Source organism: Mus musculus, chromosome 14, assembly GCF_000001635.26.
Source record: "Mus musculus strain C57BL/6J chromosome 14, GRCm38.p6 C57BL/6J".
NCBI classification, from domain to species: domain Eukaryota; kingdom Metazoa; phylum Chordata; class Mammalia; order Rodentia; family Muridae; genus Mus; species Mus musculus.
The window spans coordinates 5668750-5687939 of record NC_000080.6 but is presented as its reverse complement, the minus strand read 5'-3'; the positions used below and the strand labels follow the sequence as shown (position 1 = coordinate 5687939).

The window sequence follows — 19190 nt, the reverse complement described above, 5'->3', positions numbered from 1 at the left end:
ATATATGGAAAAATGCACACTATAAAGGAATGCACAGTTAGAAAATTTTATCCAGGTTTTATACAATTAAACATATAGAAAAAAGATATTTGCCTCTGTGAGACAGGAAAACCCTGGGAAATTGGAGTGTATGTCACATGAATTGACTCAGATGGCATATTTATTTTTGTGAAACATCTACTACATCCACAGTCCCTAGAGATTTGGGTGCTAACAAAATCTCTTAAGCATGTCAGAGTCCTAACCAACGTTCCCCCTCAAAAGCACATGACATCTAATGAAGCAGTAGAATTCTCCAGCTTTGGAAGGAGAGGTTGCCAAAGGGGATCCCACGGATCCATGAGAGGTTCCAGGAGAGGCACCCCAGAAAAGGACCAAGCTGGGCAGAACTAGTTAGCAGGTAGATCATGGCAGTTGCTAGTGACATCATCAGTAATGCCTTCCTTGGAGAATCTCTTGTATCTAGGATAGAACTAGAATCTTCTGTGTTGTCACCTGTGTTGTGGTGACAGCAACTGCCTGTGTTTCATCCCTTCTGTTTGCTCTGGGTTCACCAGCAGGAATGTTTTCCAGGCTGCTCAGGCTATGTCAGAAAGAGAATGGCGATGAAGGAGAGACAAGACCAAAAAAGAAGGAAGAGGGAATCCTTTCTCATGAAAAAGGAAGAAGGAAATCATTCTGGAGAAGGCACAGTGAGTCCTGGGCAAGGTTGGGGAAATTCCTGGTAGAGGTAGGCTTGAGCTGGGCCTTCCAGGAGTAGGTCTTACAAGCTGAAGCCTTGGACTTTGTCAATGTCAGAAAAAGAGTCAAGAATTTCTGATAATTAGTTTAACAGAGCCAGGAATTGACAAACCTGCAGCTACTTTTCTGGGAGCTATTTAATTTCATTTTGAGTGGCAAAGAATGCCAGGAGTGGGCACTATGAGAATAACAGTGTGTCCTTTCATGGAAGGGAGTTGAAGCACTTCATCTTCCAGATTACTGTAGGTAACTTGAGTCTCTGATGAAAAGAACAGAGAAGGATGCTCCCCTGGTCATGTCATGTGGTGAGGACTCAGACACTTTGGATTTGAAGACACATGATTAATTAGGGCTTGATAGTGCTAAGCACTATGAACTCCAGGATTTCCCTGCATCACATCTGATATGACCTGACAATGTTCCCCATATCTTTATGTTTGAGGCAGCTTATAGATTTCAGGGCAAGGGGGCCTGTAACAGGGAGTGTGGCATATGTCTGACAATGGTGGTTAGGAAGAGGAACATAGCTTAGCAAACCAGCTAGAAGATAGCTTTGCTGCTCTTTTAGGGATTCACCCTGTCTTTAACTTTTCTCTCCCTCAGTCTTCTTCTTGGGACTCTGAATGGTCTCCCCTGCCACTGGGCCATTAAGTATGCAAATTCATTTGTGTTTATCTATCTGCAGGGTCTGCTAGAAATACTTCAACCCAAAATTCCAACATCACAAATCAGATATCAAATATAAATAAAGTAGAAGAACTGAAATTGCATATAAGGAAGACCAGCAATGAGAGGAAGGAAATGTGTGGAATCCTGAATGTTTACATGTATGAGGATTTAAACTACAGGTAGGAACTATGACCAGTACCCTATTGATTGCATTCTGCCATCTGTTACCCCAATTTCCTTCCATGAATGGAGTGTGTCATCTCCGATCATTCAATTAAGTAGCCTTGACCTGTGTTTAATTGTTGGATAAACAAGGTGCTGTGTGTTTATTATCATCTTCTTTTGTACTTGACCTTGGGGTGCTTGCAATCTGATTGTTGCTGTAAACAGCTGGAAGGACCTGCTCACACTTACTGTCTTTCAGTGTGTGAATGCAATGCCTGCAGGCTATCATGGCTTTACTCTGATATTGTTTATTATATTCTGAGAGATGGCACCTCACAGGATTTATTTGGCATTCTAATTGTGTCTGTGTGTGTGAATGTAGATGTTTGTGTGTTTTGTTCAGGACTGGGGCTCTGGGACCTTTGATGGGGTCTGAGGATTTGTGTGAAGCACAGTTTTCAGGTCCTGATAGTGTTGAGTCCATAGAGGTCCAAAGTGATCACCAGGGAAGTTTGCTCCTGGTGTTTCCTTGGTGTCACACAGGAATCTTCTGGGGGAGGAGGTGTGATAAAGCCTTTCTCCTGTAAATACTAGTTGTGTCCTCTGGGAATTCAAATAACAACAGGAACCAAGGAATGATAATCCCTGCTTTAAAAACAAGAGGAAAGTCATTACAGATATCTACTGGACCCATGCCTGTGGCACAGTGTTGTGGAAAATTGTCATAGAAGTAGTCTATTCCTTCATGCTTGTCCAGGAAGCCCTTGAAGGTCAGCTAGCTCCATTTGGTCCCCTGGTTCTGCTGTCCTCTACCCAGGATAGTAAGTTTAATTAGCACCAAGGGGACCCAGTTTGAATGAGCCAGGATTTGGCATGCACTCGGCTTGTTAGTCCATGACATAACCTGTTGGCACATGATTATTGAATCCTTAATTCAGCAGATTATTTGCTTCTTGGGTCATGGCCTAACACAGGATGAACACTGAATTCAACATCATTAAATCACAACATGAGAAGACAATGTTGGATATGAATAAAATGATCCAGTCCATAATTGGTTCCATGCAGTACTCCAAGGAACTGATAGAAGATAACTATTCCTACAGGTGAGTCAGTGACACAACTGAGACCCCCAGAACTAGGCAAGGAATGCTTCTATCCTTTTAGGACTTTGAACAAAAGCAAGGGCTCTGGTTCTATGCTATCTGTTTTTTATCCAGGAACCCTGCCTTGAGGCAAGGATCTTGGATTTGTACCTCTTGGACTCAGTCGTCCTAAGTGTGAAGAGTGTCCAAGACCCTCCAATCTTTATTCTTCCAAATTCAAGATCCTGTACATTGAAAACTTTTCCACGTTGCTGGGAATATCCAGACACCCTGAACCTCTAGGTTTCTGACCACAGATTAAAATATATAGGATTCCCGACAAAAATGAAAAGAGTGTACACCTTTTGGGTCTTCTACAACTCTCAGAGGGGATAAGCCCTCTCGCTGCTGAAGGTTTTATGGTACCACAGACCTATAATCAACCATGAGGAACTTTTCCTCTTCTGTGATGTATATGGTGCACTCTTGGTGTCAGGGTTTTTAGAATTTTGTTGAGTCCTGTGGAATATGGCTGGTATCTTGATATGACCTGCCTTTGTTTGGTGCTTCTATGTAACTGTGGACTCTTCTGGGGCTGTCTGGGAATCAGGGCCCTTGCAGGGATCATAGGACTTGTAGGAGTGGCAAACCAATGGAATCTGGCTGGGAATCACCAATTTTTCTTTGTGGATCAGCATTAAGGAGGACCACCTCCTCCGTGAGTGCACTCAACTCAACGAAAAAGTAAGGATATTACTGAATGAGAACAGAAAGCTGCTGGTGGAGCAGGCTGGAACGCAAGTGTCCTGTGAGGAAGAAAGAGGTTCTCTGAGGAGGCCAGCAAGAACATCTGTGCCTCAAGTGCAAAGGAACAGCAGGTAGGATGATGTGTATCAGAGACAGATTGCCCTCATTTCTAACCATAAACATAGACAATCCAATATCACAGTCCACCAACTTCTCCAGGCACTCACCTATGTTTCCTCCAAGTGTTTGTTTATGTGATCATCTACAGGGCTCTCTGTGGAGGTAGCCTGGTTCAAGAAACTGCATGTTTGGCATGCAAATGTTCCTGCTCTGCTAGAATCACTAAGGGAGATAGGTTGATTACACATCACAACACTATATGCCTTAAGTTTGAAGGGTGCTGTGTTGGAGCCCTTGTTGAGAATAGCAAGAGCTTTGAAGGAAGAAGTAAAGGCCTGTAGCTCATTTGCTTTACAGGGATCCTGTGAGATTCTAGGTAGGAAATAGTTTGCAGGGATGACACCTAGTGTAATTGACAAATAAGTGGATTTCATTGCTGTCTTTTGGCGGCTTCTCTATTCCCCCTTTTCCCCCTCTATCTCAAAATGGTCTCTTCAGGCTTCATATATCTTGGTTCACATTGACAGAGCCTGAGTAGCAGCTTGTCAGTCCTATTTTCTTTCAGTGTTGTTGGAGTGATCTTTCCCGGCCTGAGAGTCTGGTGTTGGCTGGATGACCAGAGATGACAGAAAGGCTTCTCACAGGCTGAGGTTTGGTGTGAGATCTGAGGCTTTATGAAAAAATTTCTTAATATATGGCCCCAATTCTGACAAAGAAGAGTGTACTCTAGTGATTTTGGTTAGATGTTTTTTTTTTTCCACCCCCTGTGACAGGGATTCTCTGTGCAGCCCTGGCTGTCCTGGAACTCACTCTGTAGATCAGGCTGGCCTCAAACTCATAAATCTGCCTGCCTCTGCCTCCCAAGTGCTGGGATTAAAGGAGTGTGCCACTATGAACCGGCAACTCTAGTGGCTTTTATTCCTATAAATAATCACAGAGTCGTTGGGTCTTCCTTGAAACAACTCCTCTGCATAGTCTGAATTATCTTGGTCCTGAACCATAACAGATACCTCATTGTTTTCTACTCAGTTTTGATTTTATGTGAATAAGTCTGTGTGTGCTTGAGTGTGTGTGTCTGTGTCTGTGACTGTGTGTCTGTGTGTTTCTTTTTGTGTTTGCATGGCTTTTCCGACCTGTGTCTCTCTCGGTATGTTGGGAGGCCAGTCAATGTCATCTGAATTGTCCAGTCATTCTCTATATTACTTCTTTGAGCCTTGGTCTCTCAATAAACATGACATTTACTGTTCTGTTCTGTACAGTAGTCTTTGCATCTTCTGTCCACTATCAGGTAGCACCCCTCTCTTATTTATTTTAACAAATTGATAAACGACACAGCTATTTTAAAAATAAGTGTTAGATTTCTTCACTTTCCCTGCATAGAGTTATCTCCCTGGGCAACTTGGTTTTGTCTTATTGGCTCCACCATGAACATGCACAGAATCCTACCCTGCATAACTCTGCTAACATTGTTTTTGCTAACTATATCGTGGGCATGGCTTTGTTTCAGGTTAGATTCCCCCTCATAGTTGGCACAGTGCTGCATTTTATAAAGGTCACAGCACGTCATTCAACCAGCTTTCTTCTGACTGATACTGAGGAAGATTTAATATCACATGAATTGTAATAGGTTGAAAAGTTCCTGGGTAGTGACCAAAAGTCACTGACTTCCTCAGATGCTACCAAGGAACCAGTGTAGGTATAGTGAGGGGACCAAGAGAGTCAACATGGGGCTTGCTGTGGGCTTTTCTTAGGAATCTCTTTCTTGGGAATTTGGTATTGTGTTGTCCAGGTTATCTGTGCAGAGCTTGTAACTTCCTTGTAGGACCAGAAAGTATCTGCATGAAAAAAGTTTCTGAAGAGGAGTTAATTACAGATGAGGGCCTCAAAGACTACCTGAGTCTAAGAACCTTACACACGTACACATCAGAGGTCCTAGTAGGTGCTCATGCAACAGGAAATGTGCTGGGCAACAGTAATATTTTCATTGATATGTGTTTGTGTGTCTCTCTGTGTGTATTGTGTCCTGTATATGTTTGTGTTTCTTTTGTCTGGTGTGTATGTTTGTCTGTGTGTGTTTTGACGACCTTTGCCTGAGCTTGTTTATACTAAGGTTGTGTGTTTGTTTAATACAAGGTAATTTTGTGTTTGTGATATGGGTGCTTTTATATACAAATGTGTGTGTGTGTGTGTGTTCGTGTGTGTTTGATTGTGCATAAATGCAGCTGTGTGTGTCTCTAGAGGCCAAATTTAATGACAAATGCACTCTGAGGTTTTAGTTTGAACCTATGAAATATCAAATACAGCAGTCCAATTATTCTGCATGCTCACCTAACTCCAAAGAAAAAAAGGACACAAATATTGTTGTAGGGTCAGATTTTTAATAACTCGAGACAAAACAATTGATTCTCATTGAAATCTTTAGGGCAAATGTAAGAGTTATGGTATATGGAGGTAAGGAGGACATTGCTGTATAAAATCCATGTGTTTATGTCCCTTTTCTGCTCTTGGTGAATTGTGAAGGACCACTGGAAGGTCAGGTGGCTCACTGTGTCTTCTAAGCATTCCAGGTTGTTTTCCTCATTGCCTGCCACCATTGCATTTCCTGCTACCTCTGCTCAGTAAAGCTTTGCCTTGTAGTTTGTCTTGGATTTTACTCATTGAGAGATTGAGTTGCTTGGAGCTGAACTTGCATCGATCAGAATTCCCATAGCTGTGGAGCAAACCAGGCCTGTTACAGGAGCCCATTGAGGGTCTTGATAATCTAAAGTACTCACAATATCTTATCTGTGTAGCATTTAGCATGACTGTTCTTCAACATCATTTTCTCAGAGTTAAAATCAGCCTTAGTGGGGGTTGGGAGAAATGAGGACCTTCAGACAGTTCTGGTAGTATAAAATTGCTTATGTCTGTTAGAGGCCATGTTCAGAAAGTGGAAAAGAAGTCTTTTTTGACCCAGTGCTTCCAGAACAAGGAGGAGTTATCCACAGAGTTGAGGGCGTTCAGGGTTGTAGTGGTCGTCAGAGCAGCCCTGAAGGAGAAGCTATCCTGATGTCCATCTGCTGAAGGATGAAAAGGCCCTGTGTGGTGCAGCCCTTCCATGAACTCAGTGTGCGATAATCCATGCAAGCTTTTGTCCTTCAAATTGTCAGCCTTATCCTACTCAAAATAGCTCTGACACAGTCACATTCTAGGGAGAAAAATGTTCCTTTGCATCCTGGTTGTAGACAGTTCCTATTACTCTTGGCTCATACCTTTGGACACCAAGTCAGTCAGGTGATGGAAAAGGGAGATCCTATTGGAAGAAACTGTTTACTTTGGGACAAGTCTGAAACAGTGAGCAACAACAAGAGACTGGTCCATCACCAACATGTGACCCTAGGCTGGGAAACAAACCTATTCTACACAGCCTTGGGAACTTGCTGAGCCAGATTGGATAACAGGACAAGAACCCTGAAATTCAGACTGGTATATGAGTGGAAAGCATATCACTGATTGAGCTGCCTATATGCTATGCCCACTAAGTACCTTTCCCATTCAAGATTTGTTTTTATGCCTCCAAAGTGTCCTGGGAGATTTTTATATTTGTATTAACCGGGAAACTAAACAGGTCACTGCAGTACAATATGCTTGTATTGCATAAATACAAATATTATGTGTGTTTGAGGGTGTAACCTACAATAGTCACAGGGGTGTTTTTCTGTTTCTTCATGACCATCACTTTTAAGGTTCAGTGCCAGGCCTTTTGAATATTTTTATTTAGCAAAGTTTTGCAGATACTGTGACCTATGAAGTACCCATGGGTTTTGTGTTGTATGGTGTCTCTGGTTATTTGAAGATAGAGGGATTGACAAGAGGAACCCTGTGAGGTTCCTGCACTGGAGCAATAATCATAGCCTTCACTTCAGTTCAGGGCACACTCGCACCTCATAAGGAATCCACATGGTTTCTAGGTTGCTTACATCTCTCTTGAACTCATATTCAGACATTGCTACAATGTTATTGCTAAGTAAAATATACCTGCACAATTGGGGAAATGTGGTGTTTTTTAGAACTCCAGTATAATGTGTAGCTGATAGTTCTGATTCTAGCAGTCTTTAAAAGGTGAGAAATATTTCCAAGCTCAGGTGTTCTATGACACTTGGAATGCACGGTATGATCTCAGCTGAAAGGTATGTTGTTTTCACCAGCTGAATAGAGCTCTTCTGGGAAGGACAGCTGAATTGACAAATGCTTACCAGGCCTTTTCTTTTCTAGCTTCCCTAAGTGTGAAACAGTCCAACAGAAACTGGAACATGGCACAGACCATGACATGATCTCCCTCAAAGAGAAGTGCTGGTGGAAGAGGACTGGGTGTGCACAGGAAATACACCACTGTTGCCTCTCATCCCTAATAACCATGGCTGTAATGGGCTGTATGCTCCTCCTTTATTTTGGTTTCTTGGGTATGAACAGGCCTTAATTTCATCTAGCCTCTGGCCCAGGAAGAGTGCACATTTAAAGGGACTCAGAGAAATGCTGAGACACATCAAGAGCTGCTGGGTATCCAGGAAGATTCTGAGAGTTTAAATTTATCTTTTCCTGATGGGTCATCATCAATAATTACATGGAGATCAGTCAACAAAATTGTAAAAACTTGGATCCAAGTCTACAACATGTGTTCTGCTTTGACTTGGGAGGCCATATCCTTCAGACCCACACTCCAAAAGGAGAGTGTTGCTTAAATTTCTCCTGCAAAGTTTGTTACCTCCAGGAACTGCTTTTCTACTAAGTTGCCAAGGACAGCCACAGGCTGTAAGTCTGTGCTACAAAATGAGCAGACTAAGAATTTTGCTTTGCACCATTTTTGTGGTTTGATTTTGGTTTGAATTTTGATTAGTTTAGTTACTTGGTTTTTCTTGTTTTCATTTGAAGTTTTGTTATTTATTGGTTGTTTATTTGTTCTTGTAATTAATTTGATATTTTGGTAAGGCTAAACAGAGTACATACTGACTGTCAGCTTTCAGTTACAATTGAGTACATTGTATTTATTCTTAGGACAAACACAATGATCTCCAACTCTTTACTCTTAAGATCCCTGTTATTTCAGTTGTGATCATGAAATCCCACAGATATCAGACCCAGATGGATCTCTGCATTCTTCATGGGACCTGGGCTCCATAGTTTCTTCACAGCCAGACTGAACTACCACGTCCATCATACATTCAGTGTGGAGAGTGTGTCCAACTCTCTGGATAGGAACTTAATGTTGGAAAACTTACCCATGCTGCATCCTTGTTGTCAAATATTTATCTACTGTGAAAATCCTGTGGATGATGGTGTTGAACACATTAATGGCAAATACATCAGTATTTCTGTAATAGCTCTCATTAAATCAAAGCATAGTCTAAGGGAATAAAAAGTTCTCAGACAACACAGCAGTGTATGCTTCTGCTTTCCTTCAAATATACAATCACTGGTAACTGCAAGTAGAGATAATAAATTCCACAATCTTTTTGGGGACAGGTTTCTCTGCGGGTCCTTCAAAGTTTATTTTATTACTTTATGATTCACCTGTGTCTGCCAAAAGACATCATTCAAAAACGATGAAGATTGTAATTAGGTATCATCCTATAAAGTCCTAACAAATGCCTTTATATTTGATATTTTCCTTACATACATTTCAAATGTTAAACCCTTTCCTTGTTTCCCCTCCTAAGATCCCCTTTTTCCTACCCCCCAACCCCTGCTTCCCAACCTACCCACTCCCTCTTCCTGGCCCTGGCATTCCCTTCTAATGTGGCATAGAACCTTCACAGGACCAAGGATCTCCTCCCAGTGATGACCAACCAGGCCTTCCTCTACGACATATTTAGCTAGATCCATGAGTTTTACCATGTGTTTTCTTTGGTTGGTGGGTTAGTCCCAGGGATCTCTGGAGGTACTGGTTAGTTCATATTGTTGTTCCTTCTATGGGGCTGCAAACCCTTCAGCTCCATATGTCTTTTCTCTAGCTCCTTCACTGGGGACCCTGTGCTCTGACCAATAGATGGCTGTGAGCATCTACCTCTGTATTGGTCAGGCACTGGCAGAGCCTCTCAGTAGACAGCTATATCAGGCTTCTGTCAGCAATTTCTTGTTGGCCTCTGTAGTAGTGTCTGTTTTTTATGGTTGTTTATGCAATGGATCCCCAGGTGAAGCAGTCTCTGCATGGTCATTCTTTCAGTCTCTGCTTCACATTCTGTTCCTGTCACTCCTTCCATGGGTATTTTGTTCCCCATTCTAAGAAGGATCAAAGTATCCTCACTTTGGTCTTCATTTTTCTTGATTTTTATATGCTTTGCGACTTAATCTTGTGTACTCTTAGATTCTGGGCTAATATCCCCTCATCAGCAAGTACATATTATATGTGTTCTTTTGTGGTTGGATTACCTTACTCAGGATGATATCCTACACATCCATCCATTTGTGTAAGAACTTCATGAATTCATTCTTTTAATAGCTGAGTAGCTCTTCATTGTTTAAATGTATTATAATTTCTGTATCCATTCCTCTTTTGACTGACATCTTGGTTCTTTCCAGCTACTGGCTATCATAATTAAGGCTGCTATAAACATAATGGAGGAGGTGCAGATTCAAGGAATTTATATACTACATAGCCTATAAATCAATGTTGTTACTTGACTTGCAAGGGACACAGCAAGTCAGACTCATCTTTCATTTGGGGACAATAAAACTTGAGAGTAACTTTCAGGATTTGTCAAGGGTAAGACAAGCTCAAGTAGAGGATGAAAAGGGGAAGGTAGCTGTTATCAGTCTGCAATCAGAGGACCCCCTAGAAAGGTTGTTATTAGTTAAGTGCTATATGCCTCTACAAATCCTAGTGTAAGGGGTCACATTAACCCTGCAATTGAAAACATTACCAAACCAGGAATGTGCTATGCTGAGCACTCACAGAGACTTATGAGGAGCTGTCTTAGGCTCCGTTTACAGCAGGTAAAAATGACAAAGAGACCAAATATCCTAACTCCACAAGATGATAAAGCTGACAACTGTTGATTGCACTGAGTATCAAGGAGTTTAGTTTTTTGTGCATCTACAGGTTGTCATGCAGCATTTGCATCAGGGACAATACATAAGGAGGTGGTTGCTCAGTGGCATGACAAACAGCCAAGAAGAGCGATAACCTCTACCCCTCTGCTCTGGATGCTGAGACTAGAAAGTTTTAGTTTGTCACCATCTCTCCCAGGACTGCTGGCATCATTTCTTGCATACATTTACTCTAGCACTTGTCTAACTTAGGTACAAACCCACAGCCCACAGAGGAGGCTCCACTATTAGCCACTCACTCTATCAAGACCAGGATCTTAGAATCCCAGGATCCCAGAATCCCAGGATTTAGTCACACAAGAATCTTAGATTCTCACAGGCAACTTGTCTCCCAGGAACTGCGACACACCCAGAATCTCAGGGTCACAGGATCCCGGAATTTTACACCTGTATCCTTATAGCTTTAATGATCAAGGACAAGGATGCAGCTGGGACTGAGGGTGTGAAGAAGATACAGGACATGTTCAATGCTGAGATCCTGTTGTCTAGGCATTCTTAAGCTCTGCAGATGTGGGCTCACAGATGCATCTTTGCACTCAACTGACATATACTGATTTTAAAATTAGAATTACCTTTAATCTTGCTGTTTCCTTAGAGAAGTGAGGTAGGATTTCTTCCTTGGGGAAACAATTTTTCCATGCTTTCTTAAGCACTTCACTTTTACTTTGAAATCTTTTGAAATGACTTCCTGAAGATGCACAAACTGTGATTCCCTAGGCTCATGGTGAATCTCCTTCAAAGTCTTGTCAGCAGACTGATCTAAGAGTAGGGACCAGATGACAAAATTCTGTTTAGGTTTTTACTTTAAACATTTGCTGAATATGTGCTCCCGGATTTTTTTTTTTTTTTTTTTTTTTTGCAGAGGTCTTGTTTTCAAAATAACTCTGTCTTTACATATTACAATGTATGGATGAAGAAAAAGGGGCAACTACTTACTAATGCTCAGTTAAATATCTTCATATGTGTTCCTGTACTCACACAATCACTAGCAATTGTTAATCAGTCAAAATCATTTATTTTAGTAGAGTAGAATATAACCATGAACCAATATTTTACTATTAACTACTGTGTTGATTACAATATACATGAATGATAGGACTGTACAGAGTATGGGCTTAATTTTCAGGGCCCAGGGCAAATAGCTGGAAGAGTTCAAACTAAAATTAATAGAAACAGCTGGAATACTAACAAATCCCAAAGATCCAATATTCTCCTCAAGTCTAAGTGTTTGTGCTCACCTTTACCAGAACTCTGGAGACCTCTGTTCATCCAGGTCTCAGGTCTCACCCAAAATACAGACCTGAACCAGCTGTGGCCAAGTTTTCCTGTGTTATTGGCTGACCTCTGCCTCAGGCTTCAGAGACCCTTTAGGGGCAGCCTTGGCCTTCAGGTGGCAGCCATTCCAGGTCCTCTGTCAGCTAATGGAGATGCCTGTCATCTCAAAAATAGAAGCTGAGGTATTCCAAAAATTGTGATGCCACTCTACAGTCATGATGATTTGGTTATGTGAGAACATACAAGTTAACTAATGTCTGTATGACTCTTTTCCTTATTTGAAAGTGAGTAATGACATCATCTGAGGAGTGGTTGCTAAGAATAAAATCACTGATTAACATGAATGATAGGACTGTACAGATCATGGGCTTAATTTTCTGCTTCCAGTGCAAAGAGCTGGGAGAGTTCAATATAAAACCAATAGAAACATCAGGAAAACTAACTACAACAACTTTTTAAAAACCTTCTGAGTGCTAGGATTACAAGCATGTACTAACTCTGCCTTATAATAAACAAACAAACAAACAAACATCCCTATTCCAGTTATAGCAGTTGCCTCAGAGAGAGCTGTGTGACACTGCATGCTGCTTCCTTTCCCCAGATAGCTCAGGTCTTCAGTTCTCTACCAGGTCTGCTGGACCTAAGATACTGTAGTTGAACTTCTTGGTGCCATTCATTTGTATGATTCTGCAACAATCCTTTTCTTGGTAAAATTGAGCCTGTATAGAGTAAGCCCCTTGTTGGTGGATCCAGGACCCTTTAGGCAAGCAAACACAGGGGGGAATGTGGAGATAAGGTGTGGAGCAGAGAATGAAGCTAAAGCCATCCTGAGCCTTCTCCACTTGGAGATCCATCCCACATACAGACACCAAGGCCAGACACTATGGAAGATGCCAATAAGTGCTTTCTGACAGGAGCCTGCTACAGTTGTCTACTCAGAGGCTCCACCTGAGAGTGACAAATACCAAGGCACATTTTTGCATCCCCTCTTTGGAATGAGCATAGAGTCCCCAGTGGAAGAGTTGGAGAAAGGACTGAATGAGCTATAGGGGGTTGCAACTATAGGAAGAACAACAATATCAACCAACCATATCCCCTAGAACTCCCAGGGACTAAACCACCAATCACACATGGAGTGGCCCATGGCTCTAGGCACATGTGTGCCAGATGACAGCCTTGTTGGACATCAATGGGAGGAAAGGCCCTTGGTCCTTTAAAAGCTCCATGCCCCGGTGTATAGGAATGCTAGGCTAGCAAGAGAGCACTGTGTGGTGGAGCACCCTCATAGAAGCAGTTCGAAGGGGCATGAGGTAGGTGGGTTTTAGGCAGAAAACCGGAAAAATAGCTAGCATTTGAAATGTAAGATTAAAGTGTTTTAAAATAGAAAAAGAAATGATTTGAAGACCGAGAAATTAAACTAGACCGATGGACACTTGATCTCCTACAAAGTCAAAAATATACAATTCAAAAAGAAACATTTCAATAAATGATGCTGGTCTAACTGGGAGTAAGTATGCAGAAAAATGAAAGTAGATGCATATTTGTCACCTGGCACAATACTCAAGGCCAGGTGGATTAAAGATCTCAACGTAATACCAGATTCACTGAATCTAACTGAAGACAAAGCAGGAAAGAGCCTCAAACTCATGGGAATGGGGATAAATGTCATAAATAGAAGTCCAATAGCTCAGACTCTAACATCAAAATTTATAAATGGGCCAAAAGAAAGTGAAAAACTTCTATAAGACAAAGGGCATAGCCAATAGGACAAATTGGCAAACTACACATTAGGAAAAAAAAGGTTCACCAACAATGTCAAGGTCTGCCTGATCCACAGTCAGGACTATGAAGCTCAACCCTATCTCAGAAAAGCAAAGCTAAACAAAAATAAAAATAAATGTTTGTCAAGATAGCACTAGGTAGAAAAGTACTCTCATCTGTCTGAAATGCCCAAACGTGGTGGTGTGTGCTGTAGATTCAGCTACTCAGGAAACTGAGGCAGGAGGATGGTTTGAGGTCAGGGGTTAGGTGAGAAGAACATAACAGACCCTGTCTCCTTATAAAAATAACCCAAATAACCCAAAAAACACCCACATCTGTAAAACAAAAAGCCCCAGAATGAGAAATAAGTGCATACGTATGTGTGTGTGTGTGTGTGTGTGAGAGAGAGAGAGAGAGAGAGAGACACAGAGACAGACAGACAGACAGACAGACAGACAGACAGAGACAGATAGAGAGACAGAGACAGAGAGGTGGTGCTAGCCCAGGGGAGCTTAGAAATAGTGACCATCTTTATTTCAGCTTCTAGAATGGTAGTTTTACCCGCACGGCCATCACATTCTTTTGAGAACATTTTCCGTACCACACATCACCATTTTTAAAATCTTTTTTAAACAGGAGGATCTTATAATGCTTCAGTAAGCATGGAGTTTCTGCAGCTTCGTAATTTTAATGTTTCGCATATCACGTGTTTATAATGCACTCAATGCCCCAGCTTTGTCAAGCACTATGTCAGTGGTTCTTTCTCAACCTGTGGGTCACAACCCCTGTAGAGGATACCCTGCATATCAGATATTTACATTAAGACTTATAACGGTAGCAAAATTACAGTTAAGAAGTAGCAATGGAAATAATTTTATGGTTCAGGCCAAGAGGAACTGTATTAAAGAGTCACAATTATGAAGGATGAGAACCACTGCTCTGGCCAATCATATCTGACTCTGTCTGTTCCCAGAGCAAGGCAGGTGCTTTGTAAATGTGTGCCTGTGTCATTCTGCCCACTTTCTCCATTTCTCTCCCGGGGTTTAATTCTGTGTACTGTTCTTTTTGTTTGTTTGTTTGTTCTATGCACTCTGTGTCAGGCTTTGTTTTGGTAAAGTATGGACAGGCAACTGTGATCTAAGAAGACTATGTGGATCAGGCAACATGTTCAGATCGGGCACACCATGTGATCTCCCGGACATTCTCACAGCACTGCTGAGGGAGGAAGTAGATGTTGTCTTCACATCCACCCTAACAACCCCAGAGGGTACCATGATGACACTCTCTCCTGTAAGGCCCACAGAAAATCTCAGATTTCAACTGAGTGACAGCTGCCACTCAGGGGATCCAAGTGAGACACTATTAGTTCTGGGTAACATAGGCACAAAGGTGCAAGTAGTTTTTATTCCTTTGGCTTTTTGAGGCAATGTCTCTCAAAGGCCTTGAACCCCTGATCCTTCCCACCCTTTCAAATGATTTCTAAAGACTGAATAATTATCAGGAATTTTGAATTACCTTTTCTTTAAACTGGGTTCTCTTGCAGACTTGGGCTATGTTGTGTTTTATTTTGCTTTTCGTTTTCACTTCCACAGAGTTGAAATGTTTTGGGTTGAACAGTATGTTAGAATGCAAGGGAAGTCTGTCAGTTCTTGGTGGCTTTAAAGATGGGAGGGAAATGATGAGACCCTTGTATAACAATGCTTGAAATCATATTTAGATGGTTTCACAATGAATACATTATTGTGAGAACAGTGTTGATACCATGAGCTCTTGAATAATTCTTTTGTTATTACAGTGTTTGTGGGTTTCCCCTTTCCCTTCTCTCCTCCATATACCTCCATATCTCCCTCCATCCATCCCTCCACCGCTCTCTCACTCCCTCTTTCCCTTCCTCCCTCTCTTCCTCCCTCTATCCCTCCATCCCTCCTTCCTTTCTTCCCTTTCTTACTTCTATAAGCTTATATAAAGGAGGAAGAGAGCAAGGAGAAAGAGTGGAGGATGCAAAAAAGCGGTGATGTCACACCTCACATTTTCACTTGCATTTATAAACTAGTATGTACATTATTCATGATGGTCTCTAGTAATATTTTTTATATTTTAATGTTCACAATTGTATTACAAACATTCTTAAAAAGAGATACTAGTAGTATAAATGCCTATGAAGTTGACCGTGCTACCACATGCAAGTCATTAAAGAAACTACTATGTATTTATGAACACTCAACATCAAAACTTTAAAAATCTAAGTATATAGTAGCCTCCAAAAAACCTCCAGCTTGCAGATGGTGGTGGAGTAACCATTAATGCATCACCAAGGAGGCACGAAAAGGGGGATCTGTGTGAGTGTAAGCCTAGCTTGATGACAGAGAAACTGTTTCAAACCAACAAAGGAACACATAAACAACCCCTGAGGGTATGGGGGAGCTACAGACTGTATTAAAAACTTCTTTCTCTACCACAGTACTAGGGATTGAACTCAGGACCTTGTGAATATTAAGTTAGCACTGCAAACACCCACTACTGAGCTCCATCCTGATAACATACAATAAAAACCATTCATTGCTGTATACAATGTATCTTAGTTGTAGTCATTCCTTGGTTACTCCCTCTATCCTTACCACCACCACCTCCTGCCCCCAACCTGTCTCCCATACACTTAGATCAACACCCTTCCCTCAACAATCTCCTGTATCCTTCCCAACTTCATGTTGTTTTATAAAATCACCCACTAAGTCCCACTGGTGCTGCCTGTATTCGTGCATGCCTGCTGGGCATACAAAGGGGCGTGGGAAACCTGTCAATGGCTACCTTTCTCAAAGAAAAGTGGCTCTCTGTCCTTTAGCAGTTATCAGTTGCCATTAGCAACTCAGCAAGGGAAGGGGTTGGGGTATTGAGAATCCCTCCCCCTCCACAATGGAAAGTTTAACTCACTGGATCTTGTGAAGGGATTGCACAGGTAAACACAGCTGCTGTGAATGTGTGTGTGTAACAGCCATGGTGTGTTCAGAGGCCAGCCTCTCACAGTATTCCTCTCCATTCATCAGGTTTTTACACTCACTCTTTCCATAGCTTCTTCAATACTGTTTCCTGAGCCTTGAAGTAGGTAGGGATCCTGTACAAAACAAAAAACTGTATGATATTTATACAGAAGCCAGTGTTAAGCTATACTTAAGTTTCACATTTGTAATGAAATAAGTAACTGGGCCTCCACAAGTTCCATAGGAATCACAGACTAACTATTTGGTTTTCCTCTGCCTGAATTTCCTCTTCCTCCTCCTGCTCCTCCTCTGCCCTCTTCTTTTTCTCCTCCTCCTTCCTCTTCTTCTTCTCCTCCTCCACTTTCTTCTTTTTCTCCCTGTCCCCGTTCCCTCCTCCTTCTCCTCTCCTCCCCCTCTCCTCCTCCTCCTTCTTCTTCTACCTCCTCCTTCCCCTCTTCCTCCTCTTCTTCATCTTTTCATTCTTTGTTGAGCCTCCAGGGCCCTTCTATCTTGCATCACCTCTGCCCTCTCAAGGCATGCAATATCCTGTAGCTCATACTTCCTTTAGTTCAGCTGCCTTCTCTTCACATGGTGGTCTATCTTGGGCTGTCTGCTCAGACCACATCTCACCCAATTTCCTTGCTACATTCCCAGTGGACAAGCCCCGTGATTCACTCTTGATCTTTGGACAATATTCTGAATGAAGCAAAAAGAAAGCAAGTGGTAGTCTTTTGTGAGTATCTGAGTCTTCATTCTTCTTCCGTTCCTTTCTTATTGCCTTAAGAGGAACATAATTCTTCATCAGCTATCATAGCCTCAGAGCAAGCCTTGTCACTTGGAGCTGTATCTTCAGGTTTCACCTTTTCCTTTGTAGGCATGAAGGTCCTCTCCAAGAACTCAGCAAAGCTGACTGGAATCCAGGCATTTCTTTCTGTTCTCTTGGAAGTCTGCAGGAAGACAGCTCCTGGGCCTTTTCTTCCTCCAGCCAACCAAGTCTCCTTTACCCAAGGTGACCCTTGGCGTGCGGGGAGAAGGGTGTCTCTACCTGAGTGGGCTTTTTCCTGAATCCAAACCAGATACTTCCTTCTCCATACTATTGTCAGCTAGCTTCACTTTTCATTCTATTTTAAGCTTTAATTTTTTTTTCTCTCCTTGCGGAGCAACAATTGTGGTAATAAAACAAGATACCAACTCTTATCTCAGGTTAGTAATAAAGTTGTTTCTTACTATCTAGAAATGTACCTGCCTTTTCTTTTTTCTTTCCTTTTCTCTTTTCTTTTCCTTTCTTTTTTTCTTTCCTTTCCTTTCCTTTCCTTTCCTTTCCTTTCCTTTCCTTTCCTTTCCTTTCCTTTCCTTTCCTTTCCTTTCCTTTTTGTTTCTTTCCTTTCTGTAAAATGTGGCATTTTACAGGTTGGGATGTAGCACCGTTGGTGGAGTGTTTACTTAGCTAGTATATACAAAGCACTTGTTTCAATCCCTAGCACTGTGTAGGTATGGTGACTCATGTCTGTAATCTCAAAACTCTACAGGTAGACATGTGGGAAGCAGAAATTCATCCTCAGCGTTCAGTGAGGTTCAAGTTGGCCTGAACAAGAGAAACAAGGGGGGGGGAGCTGATGTCTTTCTCTCTCTCTCTCTCTCTCTCTCTCTCTCTCTCTCTCGCTCTCTCTCTCTCTTTCTCTCCTTCTCCCTCCATCACTCCCTCTCCCTCTCCCTCTCCCTCTCCCTCTCCCTCTCCCTCTCTCTCTCTCTCTCTCTCTCTCTCTCTCTCTCTCTCTCTCATTCTCTCTCTCTTTTTGTCCAAATTCTTCTGGTAGAGAGAAGGAAAGAGATGAACATGTATTGAGTTTTCTGGTATCTACCAAATTTGTATATTACTTGTTGATTAATATTATAACAAACATTAAATTGTATTCAGAACCATATTTTGATTACTGTCTTTGTGTGCTTTGGATCTCATGACAGTGATAGTTACCTGAGGTGCTTAACTACCATTTCTGTGACAGTAAACTATTCAAGTTTACCCTCTCCCTCTACAGCCCAAGGCTGTGTAGTTTGTATGATACATTTGTTGTTGGCTTGTTGTTATTGATGTTGTTTGTGTTGCTGAGTCTAGAGTCTGGGGCCTTGTACATATTGGGCAGGCAAATGCTCCACTACTGTGCCTCCAGCCACTTTGCTGGAGGTTTTTGAAGTTGTAGAGTGTACTGAAGAAGTTTTTCATCTTTTATATTTGAAAAAGATACCACGGCATGATACACAGCCACAAACAATGCACCAAGATAAATAACCAACCCAACAGGGTGACATTATGATGCAGTAGTTGTAAGACTCAATTTAAAAGATATATCACCTCATCCTTGGGTTTGCCTATGTTCTCATCTGTGAGATTAAAAATCTTTTGAAACATTGAATGAAGCCTCTCATCTATCATCTACTGCCATTAAATATCACATATTCACAGCTGGAGAAATGGACGAGCCGACACCCGGAATAGTCCTCCAGTCATTCAAGAAAGAGTTACTGACTAAGGACAAATTGTTTCTACTGGTTTCTTTCCTGG

At 41.8% G+C, this 19190-nt stretch overlaps 1 non-coding gene across 1 annotated transcript; it reads left to right on the top strand.

Annotated features, from left to right (window-relative positions):
* The first annotated feature begins 562 nt into the window (after nucleotides 1-562).
* On the top strand, nucleotides 563-7906 carry Gm9603. Its single transcript, XR_001781353.1, has 5 exons — nucleotides 563-692; nucleotides 1427-1589; nucleotides 2550-2681; nucleotides 3356-3538; nucleotides 7782-7906. It is a non-coding gene; the product is annotated as a predicted gene 9603 (transcript).
* The last annotated feature ends 11284 nt before the right edge of the window (nucleotides 7907-19190 follow it).